The sequence below is a fragment of the Dreissena polymorpha genome, chromosome 9, assembly GCF_020536995.1.
Source record: "Dreissena polymorpha isolate Duluth1 chromosome 9, UMN_Dpol_1.0, whole genome shotgun sequence".
Lineage (NCBI taxonomy): Eukaryota > Metazoa > Mollusca > Bivalvia > Myida > Dreissenidae > Dreissena > Dreissena polymorpha.
This window is the reverse complement of record NC_068363.1, coordinates 87,195,696-87,217,621: the sequence shown is the minus strand read 5'-3', so window position 1 is coordinate 87,217,621 and position 21,926 is coordinate 87,195,696. Positions and strand designations below refer to the sequence as shown.

At 32.9% G+C, this 21,926-nt stretch overlaps 1 long non-coding RNA gene across 1 annotated transcript; it reads left to right on the top strand.

The window, feature by feature from the left end:
• The first annotated feature begins 13,040 nt into the window (after positions 1-13,040).
• Positions 13,041-16,356, top strand: LOC127843604 (uncharacterized). Its single transcript, XR_008032229.1, has 4 exons — positions 13,041-13,657; positions 13,817-13,888; positions 14,631-14,713; positions 15,881-16,356. It is a non-coding gene; the product is annotated as an uncharacterized LOC127843604 (long non-coding RNA).
• Positions 16,357-21,926: the final 5,570 nt, after the last annotated feature.

Sequence of the window (21,926 nt, the reverse complement as noted above, 5' to 3'; positions counted from 1 at the left end):
CTAAGACATGCATAAAATTATTAGTATTATAATAAAATAGTGCACACCCTGTTTCGCTTTCTTCAGAGGTTCACATTTGTTAATTAAGATCCGTTTGTTCGCAAACAAAGTGGTACGTGGCCATACATTTATAAACGTTTTTATACAAACAAACTTGGGATCCATCATATGATACATGTCTTATATATATTTAAATTAATAAACGCAGAAAATTGTGTAATTTAGGGATATTGCTAGATATTTTCAAGCACGAACGAAGCTGAAACAAAAATACGAACCTTTTGTTACAAAATACTTTATTTATATTATGGGTAACGTTCGAACGTATTTTGTACCCGGTTATCTTATTTGGAGAATATTTCATTTCTTCTTGACAGCTGTGTGTGTGCAATTTCTAATATGAAATCCGATTATGCATTATGTGGCACTTTATCCGAAATTGTATTAATAAACTAATAACTGTCATTTACAGTCGATAAGTTAAACATCTCAATGACTTATCACGTGTTTTGACGTTAACGACGGCGGTTACTTAATATACTGCGAATGTGTCAATCACCCTAGCTTTAAAAAAATTAACATCAAAATCTAGCCATATTTTACGACCGAATATTATACAACAAGTTAACATTGATATACGTGTCATATGCGAATCTGCAGCATATCCGAAATCACCTTAACTTGCTTACCGGTATGTCTTTCATTCAAATTATATTAACGCATATTAAGATTTCACAACACATTTTGAATCGTTGCTACTCGTACTTTTATCATATTGAATAAAGTTAACGAACAAGAGTTTAATTTAAGCGACAATATCGTTTGTTGATATTGGTTGTGTTGTTTTACCAGAAATAAAACTTAAATATATTTAAATAGTCTGGGGACGAAATGCATTAATAAAAGTAATGAAATATTCGTAACATGTTGTGTCTGTATACGTTTGAAAACGCGATTTCAAGATCCAGATTGCAACATTACGATATGGATATGTTCGTCCATTCAAGAACTACTCATACTGGCAGTGCGTAGATGTGTATGTTAACAAATCGTTCATTGAATTTGTGAATTGATATTTACTTAAATTGTTGTACTCATGTCGTTTTTACGATGCAATTTTAAATGACTAATCTTATATACGTACAATAACATTGCAAATGGAAGCTAAAATTAAAGAACAAAAAATATTTTTTATAATTTTAAAGATGGCAATGATAATAACGTAAACTTCTTTGATGGCAGTTGTTTTTAATCAATTTGAGTGTTGAATTATTTTGACCAGGGTATTTCATTTTTGTTTATCCAAGTGTTAATGGATCGACATGAAATGTATATCGGTAGTCAATATACAACCCAGAACATGTTTTTTTTAATCAATTATTTTTGTGTATATTAATTTTGTAAACGTTACTCCTTCTCAACAAAAATCTGCTAATGTGGTTTTGTTTACAAAGGAACAGCAAAGGCAAAACATGTGCGAGTGTTGTGTCTGTTTTGCTCCGACTAAATGTGTTTGCTGCGAGGTTCTTCACTGGTTCCGAGCATAGTTAATCAAATCCGAAACACAATCACGGCTAGTGATCGCGTCAAATATTATTGCTATTGAATAAGCATTTAATAACAACTAAAAATATATGTAAACCATGGTCATTACGGTAGAAATTGGTATGATTTTCATGAAAATATGAAGAATACGTTTTCTTTCAAAAGATTAGTTAATAGCATTAGATCACGATGTCACATATTGCTCCTGTGGATCTTTTATGACACTGTGAAGCCCGTCGTCCGTGTTCGCGTATTGAACTTGCGGGCATGAGTGCGAAATACATCTCTTTTTTTTTTTAAACATTTACATGTTTTAACGAAACTTCACAGCAATGATTCTCGGTTGACCCTCTTTCAAAGAAGTTCAATCGGACCGGTCTGTTGCATATGTATGTCAAAAGAGTTAGAAGTAGATTAAAACAAGAAAACTCCTGAAATCTTCTCTGCAACCACAGATGATTCATAAATTGTGTATAACATTAGTTCAAGTGGTTTCTCAGGTGAGCCACTTGTGGGCCTTTTGTTATAGAATTATCAAAAGAAGAATTGATTGTACCAAGAACAATCATAATTTATTTCGTTATTAAATACTAATGTTATTTCCAGTTAACTCAACGGAAGCAGATATTTGATGATATTATTCAAAGTGATGTAAAACTATGCCATTTCCATCTAATGAAATTACGTCTGAAAATACTTTTAACTGAAGCATTAATTTTATTTTGATGACTTTTATACGTGTCATCGGGTCAGATACTGTGCCATTTCATTAAGTTAGTAGTATTCAAACTCGTCAGAATACAAAACATGTTCTACCAGGTTTGTTTGGATATGGCGCTTAAATGTGTTGTCACAGTAGCGTATAACTAAAACTTAAACAAAGCCCTGTGTTAATAATCTTGTGTTTTATAAATATTCAACTTTGATGTCAAACTTTGCAACAAATGTTAAAGCTGATATTTGCAATGAAACTGACGCCTTAAAGCAACTTAAAACTTAGAATTTATGCCAACTTTGAACACACGAACAAACAAACATCCATTTTGTTAATCGTGTGATGTTAATTTTGTTTTTGATGCAAAATCGATTCAAAAATGGTTAGTCAACATAAAATTTGACGTTGATTTTCTTTGCATTCGTTGTGTATTGTCCCGTTAAAGTCCATGTTCGATGTCAATACACATGTGAAAATTAAGCAAGAGGTAGTAATTGGTACATGTATATGTTTTAATCATGAGACTAATGTCGTCTGCATTTGGTCGCATCTATATGGACAACCTCGCCCTCGATGGAGAGATAAACTCCAAAGTTTTCCCATTGGCTGACATGTCACAGCGCGATTATCCAATCAACGAATCAACTGCACGTGTGAAATGTTGGCGCAAAATGAACAACGGGAAAATTTACTCGTGTGTTGTTATCAATGGTGCAATTGTTGAGAAGTATACAATTCTTTTATACCAAGACATAACATGTTAATTTTGTTATTTATGTTAACTCTTCTTTTGTGCCCGTAGTCAATAACCTGTTTTCAGTGGATACGAAGCAATATTCCAATTGAACGCATATTTTAATCTGAATACAGTTTAAATTTCTTGTAATTTCATTAGTGACTATTCTTTTGTTTGTGAAAACGAACCCCTAGCTCACTCGTGTTCTTTGCGTTGTCAGTTATAATTAAGTTTAATGGACACAAAGTATTTTCATCAAACTCTCCATTTGCTACGGTATATCAGACTACTCTGATATCTTATGATAACAGATGCCATCTTTCATAATATTTTAAGCACTTTTATTGCAGGTATGATTGATCCGAATTCGAATATAGAATTCAACACATAAAATGACCAGTGTTACTGTGACTGTGACGAAAATATTTTGGATTTGTCGAATAATTGTTATTTTAGCTTTTGAATTAAATATCAAAACATAAACCAGTCCATCATAAACGTTTACCTTTTTAACTTTGAATACTAGGATTATTTTTTCTAATATAGAAGTCACGTTTGCTCCAAGAATTGCGTGCAAGTAATGTAGTGTTGATTGGAAATAATTCATCAATAGGAATCCCATAATTTTATGTTATAAAGGACAAATATCTTTTTGAGTTTTCATTACAGAATGGCCACTCAAATCAATCGTTTAAATGTTCGTAGGATGTACGATAGAAATAAGACCACAAACATCATGTTTGGTTGAATTTTCAAATACAAGTGTGTGTGGCAGTAAGCTAGGCTCTTAAAATGGATATTATCTGATTCTTAACGGAACCGCTTTGTCGTAAGAAAACTACCTTTTGAATGCCATTTATTATTCACTGGGAGACGAAACAACTTTGAGCCCGAAATTGTATTAACAGAACAAAACAGATACACTGGTGCGATAAAATAAAGGTCAGACAAATGACAAGTCGTTTTCACATGAAAAGATGACATTATAACGGGTTTAACCCCTAATAGCAACGTTCTCGAATCCATGTAACATATTCCGTCATTGGTACTTTTTCAAAACCTTTAAACACTGATGAAAGAAAACACTTGTTAAGTTTAGCTATATTTTGTGAAAAGAAACCTATTGTTTTCTAAATGTATTATTTGCGTATTAGTTAATAAGTTTCGTATCATTACCCAACACAATCACTTTTTCTTTCTTCTTTATTTTGTTATATTTCTTATGTGTGTACTTAGGCAAATCTTTAAGGCATGTCATATGTTTTCATTGTTTTGTTAATGTATTATGATTCATTGTATAAAACATTTTGTCACATGCCACTTTATAAATAATCTTAAATAATCGCAACCAGTATTGCCCCTGCGACAAGTATACACAAAAACAACATATTGAAAGCCTCAAAGCCTCAATATAACACGCTGTTTGAATGTTTGCGTGTGTTGAGAAGACGGATCATACTGAATCTGAAACCCGTACCCCAAACGCGTAATCGGAAGTTTTTAAGCTATGTGTTCCATGAACACAGCCAAATAGAATCAAGTAAACAGTGACATATCAATGTTCGTTAGCAATTGGTATAATCCCACTTCAAATCGCTCCTCGTTTATACACTGCAACATTTTGAAATTAAATAATACATTCATCGTAATTTGTTTAAAATTGGATATACCTGATCTACATCAGGTTAGTCATGTTAATAACGGTTTTATGTCACGGTTATGTTTATATCATAAATTGTTTTAACAAATACTCAAGTTGTTCTATTAGCTCTATATGTATAATAAAAGACTAAAATGCTCATTCCATGTTTTCATTTAGTCTTTAACATTTTTCAAGTTTAACACTTTTACTTGTAAATCTATGCGTAACATGTTTTGTATTTAGGTCTCTACACCTGATTACCAAGATAGATGTATTGTGCTTGAATATGTATTTACCTTAATCGGGCGTTCACTGTGTGATTGACTGGCGAAATTACCTTGACATGGAACGAAAACTTGAAAAGGAAACAAATATTCTATGTAATGTGTGTAACGGCATACATTTAGATGATGGTGGATTAAGTAACAACAAAAAAAACTAGACAATTGAAGAGAGAAAATGGACCGTTAGAAGCGTTGGTTGGGATAAACGTACTATCGGAATTCAAGGGGAAGAACTTTATTTACGAATATGACTTGTAAGATATGTACATATGTAATACAAAATAAAGAACACCGTAAATGCACTGTTTAACGCTACAAAAGTATGGAAACTGCAGATCATGATTGCAAAACATATCGGTGCGGACATTCAAAGTGCATGGGAGCTAGTATTTGTGTTGGATTCGATGATTCGATGAAAAAAGTGTGACATAAACCTATTGTTTCTGAATTCGTGCATATTACACACGTTATGTAAGATGAAGTGGATGCATTTCATGTTGTGTGAAGCTTAAACATTGTATGATTTTTTTTAAACTTTCGAGGATAATAATGCACACTTACAACGTATGTTTTTCATAATGTATTTTGTTTTAGCAGTTTTTGTTGACTCTTAATTAACCTAGCAAAATGAATAATGACTCACTGTTTTGATCTTTTTTTCTTAAGAACATGTTTAAACCTAGCAATCCATTCTTTTGTATATTTTGTCCTGATCTCGAACAAAAAATGGAGACCGACAAGTCTGAAAGTAAAGAACAGTTAGGGTGTGTTTTATCGACTTTGATATTCATTATTACGTCTTTCCCTAACTGTGACAACGTTATCTGGTCACTGGCTAGCTATGGGTGAACTGGAGGCGTGTAAAATCGTATAATATTTGGAAACAGAGACATACTTCCAAGCCAAGCAATTATGTTACAATATAGAGTAAAACAACAGTTATCTCTCTTTAATGGTTCGACATCGAATTCGTGCATGCGTTTTAAAGGGAGAGTATGAAAAAGCATTTTATAATTTAAATAAGTACAATATTGTATTTTTAGTTCTAATTTCAGATTTAATAATATCCAACAAATGATGTTTAGCCTAATATAAGACATTAATTGATATTTATATCTCTGCTATGTTAATATCTTTCGAGTGAAACGAATAAATTGCATTCATCACTTTCGGCCTTCGCTATTGTTATGTTTTACAATTTCAAACAAAACATAGACTGGTATCACATGTATCATTTTTAAACAGCAATACTTAAGTATTAAATAGAACTTTTTTTATACAGTAAGAAATACACTAGTCCATATAGCATGCATCGATTCCTTTTAATCAGTTGATCTTTTCTTGTTTTACACTAGAACATGTTAAAGACTTTGTTAACACAAAAATCAGCTTTATATTTGCAGATGAATGTCATACTAGATATGGTGTGATCATTATGAAGTATACATATAATTTGTTATTGTCACTTTTATTAACAAAATTCTGATTGAACAAAGGCACACAAAATATGGTATACTCGGGTATTATTTACATTCAAATACATGAGTCAGACCCATGCACACGTGCAACATTTGAAACACTTTTGCTTTTGTCATGCCATGTAAAATGACAATGTATGTGTCGGATCCATTTACGAGATATATCTTTACATCGAATGCACACAGTGTAAATAAATATATTGCCAGTCTCATTTTAGTTTATCGCTAATCTAAAATCTAACTAAAACAATGCACACAATACATCGTTACGTCGGATGCGTCATTCATGGTAATACCACAATGAGGCTCCCACTAGTATACACATAATCTTGCAGCAACGACTCCAGTTATGGCAAGGAATGCCAGTGAAGCGGTTGACGTTAGAACCGAACCGTTGCGTACGCTATTCGTGTTCGAAGGTGTGGCTATGGGGGTTTCTGGAGTTATATCAATTAAAGTATGAACTACTTCTTAAGAGCATCTATTTCTTCTGTTCTTTTTCTAATGCTCATGTCTTATGTTCACTTGTTTTACTTAATGCCACCTGCCAAAAATAAAGGGTCACGTTTAATAATTAAATTGCTGATAAAGATAATTGCATATTTCCTGGAAGATTTACGATTGCATAAAACATTCTATATTAAATATAACGGAACATTTGGGGCATTAGTTTTAGAACATAGAGATATGTCCAATTAGGCATGGTCATTTTATTTGACTTACTTCCTGTTGTAGCACTGGATGCTGTTGAAGAAGCCGCTGCAATGACATCATATTTTATTAAAGATTAATTTTAAAAGGCGAACAAAGCACTTGTTTGTATTAAAAGTTATGTCTGTCGTTATAATAATTTACAGTTGTGCTTTTTATGATTGTGTTAAATAAAAAAGATGAAAGAACACATATCATATACGTTCGTGTTAATAGTCAATACAGTGTAAGTGGCGACTGATCCTTAACAGCTCGCAAAGGTTTATGAGGCGTGTCGATTGTTTGTAATTCGTAACCAGAAATCTATTTTACATGATTCCAATTTAATCATTCACACTACTACATACTGTTGACTCATTTACACATGACAATGTTACACATACATTTATAGAACGAATTACACAAGTGAATAATAAACAAACAATAAATATGAGCATACTTGTACATTCGTTAATTTGAAGATAACACACGAGTCTAACCTTGAACACCATTTCGATTGTGGACTTCATCTAGATGGAAAACATATTACGTAGATTATGTTTAATCACACTGACACATTGACGTTTTATGTTCCAAAATTTAAATCGAACAGTATGTTATTCAAATTTTGTCGCAGAAATAACTGTTTGCATACAATGTTCGTGATTCAAATAAACTCCTTTGGTTTGCTGATAACATTCCGTCGAAATTACTTTGGTGTACAACTATAACACGAATTTACCTGATTGTAAATCTTTTTTCGATGTTGCAATAATTTGGATGAACTAATCCCATTTTTTTTAAACACTACGATTTAAATTCATATTATTAAATAATTTGTAACTAATTATGCATATTGTTTACTATGCAAATACAGACTACGACAATTAAATCAATCTGCTATTATTAACCAACGATTTATTGCAAGAATTATGCAGCTTAAAGTTGGAATCACAACTCTTCCTAGATTGTTTCGATTTTCTGGAAGTGCTTAATGTACAATTATTGTTATGCGTATGTTAACATTCTCATACATTTGCTTAAATTGTAAATTTAAACAAGTCAAAGCATATGATCAAAATGTACTCTATAATTGACTATAAATGTAGTCATACTACCATAAATGGAATTATATATTTTTTTCTAAATAATGGCGTTGATTGTGGGGAAATTGTGCCTATCTCCGCCGTCTGTCCGTCCTGGACACTATCTCTGCATACGCTATTAGCACTAGAACCTTGAAACTTAAGCACATTGAAGCTATGAGCATATGTGCCACGGTGCACTATTTGGAATTTTGATCTGACCCCTGGGTCAAAAGTCAAGGATAAATAAATTGGTTTAAAGTGGTAAAAAGTATAATTATACTAACAACATGCGACGCACATGATAGTAACTTTTAACCCAAGGGTCAACTCAAAATTCCAAATAGTACACCGTCGCACATATGCTCATAGCTACCATGTGTGTAAGTTTCAAGGTTCTAGTGCTAATAGTGTAGGAAGTGATAGTGGCCGATGTGGGTTGAGGTGGGGACCAAAATTTTGTTTTAACATTACTTCTTCGTGTAAGTACCAATTTACTTCAAATTATTACTGAACATCTCTTATGAAAACACGGTTTAACTTGATCATCCATGTCCACATTACCCACTCCAGGGCAATTGATAACGGTTAAGGCAGCTTGGTTCCCGTCCTATTTCAAATTTGTCGAAAGGTCCACGGGTAATACTCCCCCGTACCCCCATTTTTTGTTCGTACCTAAAATTGTTCGTAAATTATTTTTTCGAACACAATTTGTTTTCGTACCCAAATATTTTTGTCGTACCCGAATTTTTTTGTTGTACCCCAATTTCCCCGTACCCACACATTTTTTTGTACCAAAAATATTCTGTACCCAATTTTGTTCGTATCCATTTTTTTTCGTACCCAAATTTTTGTTCGTACCCAACTTGTTTTCACACCCAATTTTTTTTGTACCCAATTTTTGATTTCGTACCCAATTTTTGTTTCGTACCCAAATTTGTTTTCGTACCCAAATTATTTTGGCATATTATTTTCGTATCCAAAATGTTCGTACCCAAATTCCTTTCGTACCCAAAATTTGTATACCCACATACACAATTGTGGTGATGCAGATAAACCTAAATTGATGCTTTTATATCCATCCTCTTCAAAAGCATCGTCACACCAGTACTGTAGTACTTTGATTCTTATTTGTCTTTGATTATCCCGGCGCTCCGAATTCGAGCTGGGGGAGGGGGATTGTGTGGTTATCACCGCCGTCTGTCCGTCCGTCTGTCCTGGCCACTATCTCCTCCTACACTATTAGCACTAGAACCTTGAAACTTAAACTCTTGGCAGATATGACAATATTCGCGACAGTGCACTATTTCGACATTTGATCTGACCCTCAGTCAAAGGTAATAAAGGCTGGGATGAGGCAATGTCAGAGATTTTCACTCATTTGTTATGGGTTATTTTACATAAACTTCTTCATTTCTACACCGATTCACTTTTAATTGATACTAAACTTCTCGTATGACAATACGGTCAATCTCAACTATGCATGGTCCCATGACCAACCCCGCCCACATAGACCACGGTGTATCTCGACCATCCATGTACACATTACCCACCCCGGGGCCCCACCAACATATGCCTTGCCCACCAAAAATTGCTTTTTAATATAACAAATATGCGGCGTGGGGTTACGCGTCGGCCTCTTCCGAGCCATTTCTAGTTTCGGTATAATCTGAAAATTAGAGTCGGGCAAATAAATCGTCTTAAAATTATTTTAAGCCCACTTTATTTTTAATACAATTTATAATTTTGAACAAAGTGCGTATGTTTGTTTAAAGAATTATTTTAAATTTAACAAAAACTTTAATGTTTCAAATATTTTTTTTTATATTCTTATCAGCAATATATAATGGCAGAAATAGTTCTTAACATCTTAATTCATATCATGGATTGAGGCTAGCTTATGTGCGTATGTTAAAATATTCATTTATATTGTTATCATATTGTTTAATACATCGAGTCCATGTGAACCTAATATGATATATGCACAAGTACATTGCACACAAAGATATGTTCTCCTGTAAAAAACTGAGCTAAAAATGGATACGTTTATTCGCGCAATTTCAAATACATGTACATGTATGAAACAAATTCACGTTTTTATCTGTTTGTATTACAATCCTTCAGCAAACAGTATATAAATTATTTGTATATACCCGATACGTGTCATAATCTTTTTCTCTTATACAACCGCTAAAAGGTCATTTCAATATTAACACAAATGCCGAATGTCTTGAAACCATTTTCGTATTTATTTAATTTAATAAACGTAGCAAAAACATTTAACTATTAAATTGTTTACATACTAAAAATACACGCGATGACATATAAGTCACTAACATATTTGTGCTTCTCCGCTTTGCCACTGTGGAGTAATATAATCGCCTTCCCATTAATTTTTTGGAATGTTATGATTATGTTAATATTCGTGGAGAATTGTTAAATAGTATATCAATGTACTCCGTCCTAACTGTTGAAACTATACTGTACGGTGATAATTCACTCGACTTCAACACAAACACAAAAATTGTTGATGCAGTGCACAGATCATAACATTATCAATAGCAAACGATTCGATACATAGACTTGCTACAAAACGTCCATTACTTTCTTACTTCCTAATTCTCGTCTACAAATATCAGATGCTACATACCGGTACACATGAGCGTAATTATTGCATTTTCTGCTGTCCATTCAGATTCTTTGTTATTCGAATGGTCTCAACATTCTACTATATTCATTTTCTGTATTATTTATCTAACTGTTATTCTTTCAATTTTCCTGCATGCTTCAAATGCTACTATTGTCTCATACTTTCATTTTATTTTCTTTATTATTCGCACTAAACGCATCTGTCTTACTTATTTTTTTGTAAACCAACTATGTTCGCATGACGACTTACACCGTATATTATACTATATGGAGAAGAACTAAATAAGATTACATCTTTCGTTCTTATCCTTTTCAAACATGTATTTACTTAAATGGTGTATTTATATAATTGTTATTGTGCAAATATATTATTGTTCGAAATAAATATGTTTAAACTAAAATAACTGTATTGTTTTAAAGTACTCACATTGTATGCTGTCGGCGGATCTCAGTATGTCAGTGCGGTTTAAATAAAGACAATCTGCCGTTATGTAGTTTTAGCCTTTTCTATTTTGCTAACCATAGTTCCCGAAAACAAACAAAACAAAAAACAAGATCATTCGATACATAGATGGTGACGTCACTACGTTATTGTCAGTAAGACCGGTGTGTACACAATGAACACAAGATAACTCTCACATTTAAAGGTAGTTCATCCGAGTGTCGAATGTTTAATGTCAAAACAGGTACATATTTGGATTACATTGATTTACATTTCGTCCACATTGTACATAGTTCTATAATATCATAACTTTTAATAAAATGTATGTTTTATGTAAGCGTATTGATTGTTATTGGTGGTTTGATTTGATTTGCTTTTTGCGTTAGCTCTTGGTTACTACAGTTTGTATTTGTTATAAATCTCGTATATCAATATAAGCCTTCTTTGTTCAGATATCATTTTAAGAAATAATACATTAATATTTAGAAATAATCTAATACATGAACATTAAGAAGTCTGACAAAATATTGAAATGCAGCAATCGCAATAGTAAATACTTGCGTTTTAACTTGCGCGTTTATTTGTACCAAAACGCGTATAAACCGTCGAATTTTACATTAAGTGTCCTAGTATGTGCATCTAACACGTTTTGTTTTTAATGACAAGTGCGTTTACACCTAAACGATTTATGTCGTTATCGACATATTTCTCACATACATTTGATACTAATTTCACTCTTTTAATACCAGCGGTAATCCCAAACCGAAAACCTACTTGTTCAATCAATGGTTTTAGACAAACAGCCTTTAACGTGTATGATTCTTCCGTGTCTTGCGTTTGAAAAAAAGAGGACGTGTTCAAACCTAAGGAATGTACTAAAAACCGTAGGTAATTGTCAATATATTGACTTTTGTTACGTCAGCATGGGAATGAGTAAGCTCGTTGTTCGTTTTTGTGTATATCATAAGACTCAACATGTGTTTATGCTGATTAAAAAAAAATTCACTGAACAATATATATTTGAACAAGAAGATGATTTATTTTTGCTGAGTAGTGTGCTTAAATAAGATTAAAACGATCATTGTGATTGACCATGAACTAAGCCTTGCGTGATATGTGAGTAGTTTATATTATTTTTCGACAGTGTTACAAAACACCGTTCCCTGCTTTCAAAGTAAAGATAAGTTCTGTCTTGATTGGCTTTAGCAAATATGTATTTATATGGGCATGGTCTTACATGCGATCATTCTAAAACATGAATGCTTAATTATTTCCGTTCATGTTAAGAAAATTTTAACTTCCTTGAAAAAGGAAGTTATTGTATATGAACGATCGCGACTTTTCTGCTGATCTATTTAGATAAAGCAAGCATTAAAACCTAGAATATATATATCAGGAGATATATTATTGTGTCTATGAACAGAACAGAACATAATCGTTTATTTTGACTTAAGCATATATACAGCTCATGGAAATAAACAAACATGTGCAATAACAGCATGCGTTTCAATTATATACAAAACATACATCATGTCGTAGAAAGATCGATTTAAAAAGGAATTAGATACACCATGTGTTAGTACATGCCACATTGAATAGGTTAATACTTAGTGACCACATAATGTTAAAACGTTGTTTAATGCATTATTCTTAGTTTTTTGCTTTGTGAAAGATATATAATGTATACTTCATATATAGGACATTTTCCCGCATTTCAAAGCCTTTTAAGCAAAACATGGCAGGTTTTCGTAACATTTTTTTCTCTGACCTATTAAAGGGACTGTCCAATGGATTATGGTCTGAACAAAATATAAAATTATTGTTTTAGATATTAAAAACGATTATCGCCTTTGATTTAAGGATATAAAAACTCAAAGCAGACTAAAGGAAGTATAACACAAACCAACACATAAGCCCAAGCGGATGGGAATTCCATATTATATTTCAAAAACGCCGCTCGACGTTTTTGACCTAAAAATAAATGTAGCTGAAAATCAGCTGACAAGTCACGTGGTACATGGTACTGTCATTTATTTTTGGCATAGAAATTACATTATTTCTAAAGAAAGAGATTTAGCTTGTTGAGCAAATAATTGATTTTCATTGAATATTTTTGATAAACCAATAAAATATACTTCATATTTAAATCAATATTTTTATTGGAAAATCACTTTTCACAAATACGAATATGCGGTCGAAAAGAATTCAAGATGGTTCGGACAAAAACAAGTGCTAGCGCTAAGACTAAAAAAAAACAAGAGATGCAAGGTACAGGCGTAATAAAAGGGAAAGGATAATAGACATTGGTATTCAGTGTGATCGATGGAGAAGAGTTAAAGAAGCTACTGGGATTGAAAAGGACGAGAAAATGATGGAAATATTGATCGATGCGTAAGTCTTCTTCTTTTTCAGTTTGTGTTTCATAGCTACTTTTCTATAAATTCCCTTAATTATTTTGCTATATAATGAACACGATTTGACTTACACACACACAAACCCTTTAAGTATAAAAGATGTGTTTTAGAAATGTACAATGCTTTTAAATTTCAGAACTACTTCTGAACTAGAGAGCTTCAACAATCATCTTTTGATACGCTCCAAACCAAAGCGAAATGCTTTCAGGTAAATAAAAAGTTAAATGTTTAAAAAATACACTTGTTAAAGTGTTTCTTTTTTTATGAACACATGCTCATTCATTGAACAAAGCAATTTATGCTCTTTCTTTTTGAGAATTTACATTTTAATAGTGTAAAAATGATGTACCCTTTGTGACAAGTCTCGTAATAAACTGCCTGAATGACTAAAATATGAATATATTTTTAGCTCGGCTGTTTTCGGAGAAAACCCGAGGTATTGTCATAGCCAGCTCGTCGTTGTTGTGTCATCAGCCAGCTGCTCGTTGACGTGTTGTCCGCCGGCGTCGTGCTAAAACTTTTACATTTTGCTCTACAATCAAAGTGATTCCACCTACAACTTTGAAACTTCAAATGTGGATTCACCTTGATGAGTTCTACACGCCACACCCATTTTTCGGTCACAAGGTCAAAGGTCAATGTCCCTGTGACCTCTAAAAAAAAATTATGACAAGCTTTCGAAGCCTAGCGTGGCACCCGTAACGCGGTGCTCTTGTTTCATCATGTGATAATAAAATTATTTATGAACAGGATTTTTGTATTTTTGTTCACAGGATGTTTAAACAACTAGTAGTTAATCAAGAAATGAATTCTGATTATGAATATGTCAAGTCATTGGTGTTGAATTAGTTCATATCTAGTGTAACATCATCAAAGTCCTAAAGGCAGATTTTCACATGATGAGTTGCATGATATTTTCTGAGTTTCATTTCTAAAATTATTTTTTTCAGCTGTGCAGGTGTCAGTTAGCAGCAATAGATTATTCAAAACACTTGAATCGTCCTGTTTTGTTGGACAAAGAAGGAAATGAGAGGTATTTATATTATTGTTTTCGCCCTGTATGTTGGTTTGTGTGTTTGTTTGCGTCAAACTTTAACATTTTGCCATAACTTTTGCAATATTGAAGATAGTAACAGTGATTTTTTTTGCTCAAATTTACAGCCGAATTTCGGCTGCTTCCCAATCGCAAAAATACACGTTTTTTCCCAAAATTCTGACCAAAATTTCCCAAAAAAAGCCCAACTTCAAAAAAAAAAAAAAAATTTTTTTTTTTTTTTTTTTTTTTTTTTTTTTTAAAGAAGTCTCATATAACTTAATTATGATTTCTTAAATCTAGGTCTCAACTTTATTTTTTAAACATCTTACAAAATATATAACTTGAATTTAGTCATTTTTGTCCATAAATCATTCCCAAACTTGCCACTTTTATTGATTAAAAAAAACAACAATTTGACTAGACTCCTTTTCTAGAAAACTCCCTGAACATGCACTTAAACACAATATCACTTCTGTTACTTATAATCCTATTTAAAATGCTTAATTTTTCCCAATTTCATGGTTTATTGCGCTATTTTTCCCAATTTCACGGTTTATCGCGCTAATTTTCCCAATTCAAAAGGCACAGGCTGTAACAAATTAAAGCAAAAAAAATCACTGCAGTAACTTCATATTTGGCATGCATGTGTATCTCATGGAGCTGCACATTTTGAGTGGTGAAAGGTCAAGATAATCCTTCAAGGTCAAGGTAAAAAAAAACAAATTCAAGAGAAGTAATAAGCTTTAAAGAGTTCATCTGATCCTACCAAATGATAAAAAAAAAAAAAATCAAAGTGGCGCAGTAGGGGAGATAGTGTTTCTGACAAACACATTTCCTTTTTTTATTAAATTTTGAATTGTAAGGATCAATTTACAGATTTATGATTACTTATTGAAAGTTTTTATTATTAATAATTAAATTGAATTTACAAACATGATGTATTTAAGCTCAAATTTGACACATTCATGTGATATGAATAATAAGTATACATTTTGCAAACAATGCTCCTGTCATAAAAGAACTACTGCAGCAAAGTATGCACTGAATCAGTAAATTTATATTATGGCATATATATTGTCTATAGATCTTTATTCTTTTGTTTTGTTTTAGCAATTGTCATTTCATTTTTTCAAACATCATGTCAGTTATAAAACAATCTTTCAGGAGAAAAAAGGTGTACTCAAAAGCTGCTTGTAATTGGAGCACAAGGCCTGTGAAAAAAACATACATAACCGGTTTGATCACTGAAGTTATAAATGAATTCACCATAGGCAAGAAAAGAATAAGTGGCAAATGTGAACAGCTGCCTGAAGACTCCAAAAGAATTAGGTCAACTATAGCCCCCGTCACCCCTCCACCTACATCAATACTTGGAGATCAGCATGTCTCTAGATTGAGAAAAACGAAAAAATGAATTGTTGCCCAAGACGTGTTTGATATTCATTTGAAGTTGACGCAGAAGTTATCTTTGTTAGATAACTATTAAGTTTCACATCTTTAGTGTAAATATAATTTTAGAAGTGTTTTGAAAATGTACAATCTTACATTATGTTATAAATAATGAATGCTCTTGGTTGTACAATGCAATTACATTTTTTAGGAAGTTTTAATATTGAATTTAGCATAAAATATTTTTTTTATGTTATATTTTGTGCGTTTTTTATCAATACATTTTTATGCTCCCCCAAAATTTATTTTGGGGGGAGCATATAGTTGCCGCTTCGTCTGTCCGTCCGTGTGTCCGTCTGTGCACAATTTTTGTCCAGGCTATTTCTCAGAAAGTAATGACCGGAATTCAATGAAACTTTATGGGAAGCTTCACTACCAAGAGGAGATGTGCATATTATCAGCCGGTTCTCTTCAGATGATTTTTCACAGAGTTATGGCCCTTTGAAATTTTCCATTGTACATATAGTGCAATTCTTGTCCGGGCTATTTCTCAGCAACTAATGACTGGAATTCTATGAAACTTTATGGGAAGCTTCACTACCAAGAGGATATGTGCATATTATCAGCCGGTTCTCATCGGATGATTTTTCACAGAGTTATGGCCCTTTGAAATTGTCCATTGCACATATAGTGCAATGCTTGTCCGAGCTATTTCTCAGCAACTTATTACAGTAATTCAATGAAACTTGATGGGAAGCTTCACTACCAACAGGAGATGTGCATATTATCAGCCGGTTCTGGTCGGATGATTTTTCACAGAGTTATGGCCCTTTGAAATTTTCTATAAACTGTACATATAGTGCAATTCTTGTCCAGGCTATTTCTCCCCAACTACTGACCGGAATTCAATGAAGCTTTAATCCATCCATCTTATAATTTTGTCCACAGTTATGCCCCTTAAGACGTTTCCTTTTATCTGAATATATAGTACAATATTGTGACAAAAAAACACTTTTGGGGAGCATCACCAGTCTACACCGGTTTCTTGTTACACATGTAAAAAACACAATTTTTCTTACAAAATGTTTAGTTTTTTGTTTGATTATCGAAATGTGTTTTTCATTGCCTTCTTTATTACCTGTATTTAATAAACCATTGTAGTCAATGTCTCTAAGCCTCTTATAATTGACCTCGAGAGTAGTTTCCTCTTTAATTATCGATACTATGAATGTGATAGTGTATCCAGATATGCCTCAGTGTTCTATTTACACATCAACATTTAATACTTTTTAATGGCCATACTCATTTGAAATGCAAATCACCTAAATAATTAAATGCCAGCATCATACACTCGAACCAACTTCAATGAGTTCTCAACTCCTGTCACATTTCTATGTGCATGTATTGAGTTCGATCCATTTTCTGACACCAGATGAATATAATACAAAATTTGTAAAAAAAAATCAAACTTCAATGCATGGATCAAGTTCATATCACACTGAATAAAATACCTCAATTGTATATCAATTTAATAGATAGGAAAAAATCGGCTGAGCTAAAATGTAGACGGTCTGCACAGGTTACTACATAAAGAAAGCACACAATATACAAAACATGGTTGAACAATAATAAGATACTATTTTTTTTAATTTCAACAGCAACTTGTTGCTTTTTTATTGATTTCGAAATGTTTAATCATGCATTAGCATATGTCATGTTTAAAATGTATTTTAAGAAACCTAATCTAACAAATATCAAGTGTGAAACAAAATGACTCCAAATAAAAATAAACAAGGGCTGTTTGTAAAACATGCATGCCCCCCATATGGGCTGTCAGTTGTAGTGGCAGCCATTGTGTGAATACGTTTTTTGTCACTGTGACATTGACCTAGTCACCTGAAAATCAATAGGGGTCATCTGCGAGTCGTGATCAATGAACTTATGAAGTTTCATGATCCTAGGCGTAAGCTTTCTTGAGTTATCATCCGGAAACTATTTTACTGTGTCGAGTCACCTTTACCTTTGACCTAGTGACCTGAAAATCAATAGGGGTCATCTGCGAGTCATGATCAATGTACCTATGAAGTTTCATGATCCTAGGCTTAAGCGTTCTTGAGTAATCATCCGGAAACCATTTTTCTGTGCGAGTCACCGTAACCTTGACCTTTGACCTAGTGACCTAAAAATCAATAGGGGTCATCTGCCAGTCATGATCAATGTACCTATGAAGTTTCATGATCCTAGGCGTAAGTGTTCTTGAGTTATAATCCGGAAACCATTCGGTGGACGGACGGACCGACTGACCGACATGAGCGAACAACATACCTCCTCTTCTTCGAAGGGGGGCATAATAAAAAAATCAAAATGCAAACTTAAAATTGAATAAAAGCAAAAGATATAAAAAATAAAAATAAAAACAGGTAATACACAATTGACTGTTTTTTTATGAACGGTCTTTTCAAGCAAACGTTACCATTTTTGAACTCATCCAAAATATCCTTGAGACCAATCTTTATTTTACGGCTGTAGAGTGTTAACAAGGCAAATGTAGACGCCGCACGACGGACAAAAGGCGATCACAAAAGCTCACCATGAGCACATTGTGTTCAGGTGAGCTAAAAAGTGTAAAAATCAAACTATTAAGTTCAAACAAGAAAATAAAATAAGTATACAAGAAATGAATTTTGATTTTCAATTAGTTTATTTACATAGTATTCTTAAGAAATATGTCATTGCTTCTTTTATTTCTTTCATCTTACAATCCAGAGTACTCGTGGCATTTCGTTCAAAATACACCAAAGTAAGCATACAAATGTAAAAACTGCTGTGCAAGTTTTAATAATAAACTAGCACATTTCACACAAATTGATTTTTCAAAACAAAATGCATAGAACTGAAAAATCCAAATGACAGTTATTCTCATGCATTAAGATGGTAAATTGTCTGTATGCAGCATGTCTGAAAGATTTATTGACATCTTCTAGTGTCTCTGCATAAAAGGAAAACACATCTTGTTGATACTGCTGCTGACTGTAGAGGGTCATCCTATCCAGCACCGAAAGAGTCATCTACAATTTCAAAGAAATTGTAACAGATTTTACAATAAACTTCTTGCAAATGTAACTCCAATCAGCAGTCAGTGAGACAGCACACTAGATTATATGAGCCTTGTTCTGAGAAAACTGGACATAATGCATGTGCGTAAAGTGTCGTCCCAGATTAGCCTGTGCAGTCCACACAGGCTCATCAGGGGCAACACCTTCCGCTTTTATGACATTTTTCGTTAAAATGTCTCTTCTTAGCAAAAATCCCATTTAGGCGGAAAGTGTCATCCCTGATTAGCCTGTACAGACTGCACAGGCTAAGCTGGGACGACACTTTACGCACATGCATTATGCCCAATTTTCTAAGGACGCGACTCATATAAAGGGGTGGAAAGGTGTTGATGGTATCAATGCAATGGATCAATGGAGTACAAAATATTGAAATGGTATGCAAACTTAACAATTTTTAAGCAAAAAAAGAGTAATCCTTTCTTTACTCATGTAAAAACATAAATTGCATTGAATAAAATAGCAAGATGACAAACAACTACACAATGTCTTAGAACTTAGCATCTTTGTTGGCATTAGCTGAAATTCATTTTAATAAGCCAATAATGATTCAGTAAATGATTTTCCCACATGACAAAATTGCCTTTATAGCAGGATTAATTTTTAAGATGGGATATTTAATAGGTTTGCATGGTAGAACATTATTGACCCATTTCTTAGTCCTTGTTATAACACAATATGACGCTGCAAAACTTAAGATATTCAGTTACAGAAACTCATAATACATGAATCTTACTCACAGGTCTGTGACTTGAGCATAATTCTAGGACCATCCCACAGCAAACTTGATCTTCCACTCTCTCGTATTGTGGGCATCTGTGACAAGAGCACCACTTAGTTATTGTTGCTAATGTATCAACTTTCTGGATCTTTCTGGCAGGACGTTTTCCTTAACTCTTCTGTAGACTTGAATCCTGAGTGTAACAAATAAAACATCATGCATTTGATAAAAAACCAAGTAATGCAGAAAATCTAATAAATAATAGCAAAAAGAGTAACCCTAAAATGACAAAATCATGATGTCAATGTCATGACCTAATCACATGAGTTATAGTGCATTTCTTGATTTACTACATGTTATTTGCAACCACAGCCTACATCCACAGATTTCGGACCTAAATATTGTGAAAAAAAAAGCAAAAAGTCCTACTATTCTTAGCCAAGGTGACTGTTCAACTCTCAGGCCTTTACAATAATAGTTCTAACTTGTAAATCATAATGGGTTATAGTCAAACCTGCATTTATCAACACAGAGCGGACAAGGGTGATATTATTATTTCTTCTTAGTTCGTCTGGTCACAAATAGATATACATAATTCACTATACCCCTCCGGTTGACCAGGTGGGAGAATTTATCGAATAACTGGCACATAATTAAAATGTGTACACACAAGAGCATTAAAATAAACTTACTGAATCTGTGCCCTGAGAATACAACAACATTCTCTTAGATAGCTGTCTCACGCATTTACTTTTTCTCATCTCTCCCTCTGTTTTGGCCTAAATAAAAAAACATTAAATAATACACTGACTTATTTGTGCTCTAGGATCTGGGCACGAATTTACTGTGGAAGAATCCACTGGCTTCTATTAGCAAAATTTAAAAGTTAATGTAAAACGTACATTGCAAAATAAACAACACAAAATTCAAAAGTCAAAACGAGAAAATCATAAAATCAAAATACGTTAAATTGATTCTCATTTTCATGCATTGGAGTCGTCTACTATCGTCTAATTTGTAAACCAGCGACATTTAGCGTCGAATTGCAAGGTAAAGACCAACAATCCGCTAACATTCAACGGCAGATAAACTCATCTTGTTGAATAAAATAAAATAAGATCGGAATCTTAATATATTATATTTGATTAAATCAAAAAAACATATTTTCTTACTGGTACGCTCATTGTAGATTTCGAAGCCTCCGCCATTTTGTTTGTTTGTGTGTGAATCACGTGACACGAAGCGCGAAATACAAATAGAAAGGGATTTCCCAAGGTAGACGCAAAAGTCGTAATACAATTTGGCTGTTGCTCTTTAGTTTTGTAGTTTTTAGCAAAAGGTTGAGTTGGATATGGTTCAAATTAACGAATGTTATTAATTAATATCAAAATAATAGCCTGCTAAATTCAGGAAAATAATCCATTGGACAGTCCCTTTAAGTAGTTCGATAAACTTGAACATATTTGAGTGAGATCTATAATGCTTTTGGAATTAACTTATTCCTTACATCGGCATAGTAAGGCATTTAAGAAGAAAGAGATATTCATCCTCGATATCACTTAGGTTCCATAAAACACATTTACGTTGAGTTTTTACAATATTTTGGTGTCTACCCATTTCAATACATAATTTGTAAGACGACAAACGTAATTTAGCAATAATGTTCCTATTTTTTGTATTTTTCTTCAACAATATCAAGTTAAGCCGATCTTTTCAATACTGTTTTTAATTCCTTATATGAAATCATTGAACTAGACGATGAGAAACTTATATTCTAGTTAATGCTATACTAGTCTCGTAATCTGTTTTAAGTAACGGTATTACTTGATACGAGTTCACATATTCGGGGAAAAGCCATACATCGTAAAATCCTGTTTGATTTGGAATGTCCAGTACTTTTCATTACCATATGTTTGTGTTATTTTTGCGTTGAATTTATAAAATCTGTTATAGAACAGTGTGTTAAAAAACAAGTACACTGCTTTAC